General features: G+C 36.2%; 1 non-coding gene across 1 annotated transcript; it reads left to right on the top strand.

Annotated features, from left to right (window-relative positions):
* Positions 1-659: 659 nt before the first annotated feature.
* LOC118580988 lies at positions 660-822 on the top strand. The gene has a single exon (XR_004944636.1). It is a non-coding gene; the product is annotated as a U1 spliceosomal RNA (small nuclear RNA).
* The last annotated feature ends 2,298 nt before the right edge of the window (positions 823-3,120 follow it).

Genomic DNA, 3,120 nt, shown 5'->3' with positions numbered 1-3,120 from the left:
TCCACCAAAACTAAGGAGGAGAGAAAGCTGCTTTCAGAGGCCAACCCTCCCAGTGATTACAGTGCAAACGCCCTCCTTGAAAGAGCCTGCTCCAAATGTAGAAAATCCAAATGAAACTTTCACTGTACCACAATATGTAGAGACAAAAGCAACTCTGAAATTCAATTTGGTTTAAGAGGAAATCTCTTTATACTCCACTGGTTCCTGAATTTAATGAAAATTTTGTGGAGGAATAGCCACGATGAGAATTACTGTTTTTTTTCCAATAATTAAATAAAACATGCAAATACAATAAAAAATAGTAATAAAAGTCAAAGGCAAGAAAGCACCCAGGAGAAACAGAAGAACAGCATCAGGACTGTGAGACCATTCAGAATCCGACCTCCACTGCAGAAAGATGCAATCAACAGAGCCCAGTTTGAGAACACAGTATGCCGAACTGGAAATAACAAGTAAAACACAGGTTAAAATGGGTATTTGTGACACCTTTTTTATTTCATAGCTTTGGCAAGTAGCTTTTTTCTGATTGTGCAAAACATTGGCAAGAAAAGACCAGAAAACATATAAAGTATTAATAGCTACAGTAATCCATTATTTCTTTTACAGAAGATGTCTGAGGAAAATAATGAAGAAAAATAAATAATTAAAAATCATAACAGATACTAACCTGCCAAGGGAGATGACATCATCAGAAAGGTAGTTTTCCCAGGGCAAGGCTTATCAACTCTTCTCTGAATGTGTTGGCCCCTGCAATTTCCTCAAACGTGGGAAATGCCACTCCATAACTTGTGACAGTGAGAAACTGAGTTCACACTTTCCTCTGGAAGAAAAATCATAACAACCATCAGGAAACCTTTGCCTGAGACTAACCAAAGGCAAGTAGGGTCTGTCTGGCGGTTCCGAGTAGGCAAATTGCCATGAGCCACTAAATCTAGCTAACTCAAGTTCATATACATTACTTAACTGATCTCAAGGATAAACTGTTTAATTCAGGCTTCAAATCCTCTAGGCAGTCTAAATTCCCATGTAAATAAAGGATAAAAGTAATATTATTTTCATTTCCAATCATTTACTTTGTTATAAAAGTTTTTCCAAGCAGATCACCCTGGCCCAAGATTGTTACCATAAATAATGAGAAACTAATTGTGGGCCAAAAGCTGCTTTGGGTTTTAAAAGTGTGAGGAAGGGGTTACTGTGGGACAATACTGAAGCAGTGATTGTAAACAGGATTATAAACTTGGACTAATCTATCACACAACAAATTGTTAAATTATCTACATTTCAAAGCCCCCCACCTTTGACCTAGCAATTCAGTCTCTGGGTATTTATTTAATGCATATCCTCGATAAATTTTTATGTGGATATTTGAGGCAACATTATTTATAGTCACAGAAATAAAATCACATTACACTTCAACAAAGACAGTGATAAATTTTGATCCATTCATACAATGAAAATATAGACAGTCATTGAAAAGACTGAACTAGAGCTGTGTTCTTACTAAGAAAACCTTCCAATCAAACTGAATTTAAAATCAATGTTCTATCCTGTGATAGTTCCTTTCATGAGTAATTTTTAGATCATATCTTCCTGTTGATACATAAGGATATCTTCATATGCATAAGTTCATACATACAATGTTTTATATAGCAAGTAAAATTTTAAAGGCTAAACTCCAGCTGTAGATGAAACTATGAGCAGAAGATTATTTCTTTAATTTTCATTGCACATCTAACTTACCACACACCTATTCTAACTATGAACATTACACAATAGTTTCCAAAGTTTCTGTGGGACTTACTTATCATCTCAGGTGAGACTTGAGGCCACTTTAATTGGCTTTGTTTAATTTCTTGATCAAAGTTGTTTCTTTAAAGCAGTAGAAACTAAGTGTGGGAGGGTCAGGTTAGCCATGGCTGGATATCCTTTGCCTACCCACCCTGAGCATAAACAACTGCTTATAATTGACCCATACTATATTTACAGCAATGGCTCATGTGATCTTATACTTGTCTTCCCTCCAGAGCAAGTAGGTTCAATGAGGCACTAGTGTTTAATTAAGTACAATTTTAAAAAGCTGGATCAGGCCTCACTAGACATATAAATGCAATATACTTTGTACCATAAAGTTGGCTAATAATACACATCCATAAGGTAAAATGACTCTTATAGCAGAATATTAAGTTAGCCAGAATCCATTTTGTGAAAAAATCCTGTATACTCTCATTGGTGAGCAATAATGCATTTCAGTTTCATCCTGACACAAAAATCTCTCAGGTTCCTTTATGTTCTTTTATGTAAGTACCATAAACCATTAATAGAAGTGCTCTCCTAGGTCTCAATTCAAATGTGGCTTGATTTGTAGATTTCATTAGCAAATATCAAGAATATTTTCTTTTGCTGGTAATACAAAGTGGGACAAAGCTGCTAATGCTTGCTTTGTGAAAACTTGCATAATGGTGTATAAAAGCTACTTTGTCTGGGGACCTTGTCAAAATTAGAAATAATCCTGTCTCAGGATAGGGAGACTTTGATTATTTTTAATGCACAATTGATGGATATTTCTGCACAACAGGAAATATAAATTAGGCAAAGGAATACTCTGCTCTGCTATCATTTCTTCCCCCGGGGACAATGCTTTCAAAATTCCAACTGTGATACATCTCACAGTGCATTTCAATCCTCTGCTGATAAGAGAAAATTTTGAGCTTTCTAGGACCTTCCATTCCTAACCCCTGAGCTGAAATGCCTCTTAGCCTTGACAGTGGAAACTTGGGAGGCATTCCTACAACCTGAATCTCCTCTGAGTATAAAAGCAAAACACTTCCCAGGAGGAAGAGACCTGTGATCACTTTATTGCACACTCCATAGCAGAACTAGGAACAATAGCAATAACCAGCCAAAACTCATCTGCTCACCAAGGCAGGTGCAGGGGACAAGCCTTCCTCTTCTAATAGAAATATTAAACAACAAAAAAGGCCTACCTTCCCGAAAACACTTCTCACAAAAATGCATAAGCACTGTTTATATATTTTTCATATGATGACTGCTGTACCTGGAGAAAAATGAACACTGAGAACTGTTTGGTTATGAGACTTGATTATGAACAACTGAAACATG

The sequence above is a fragment of the Onychomys torridus genome, chromosome 3 (assembly GCF_903995425.1).
Source record: "Onychomys torridus chromosome 3, mOncTor1.1, whole genome shotgun sequence".
NCBI classification, from domain to species: domain Eukaryota; kingdom Metazoa; phylum Chordata; class Mammalia; order Rodentia; family Cricetidae; genus Onychomys; species Onychomys torridus.
This window is presented reverse-complemented; position numbering and strand designations above follow the sequence as displayed.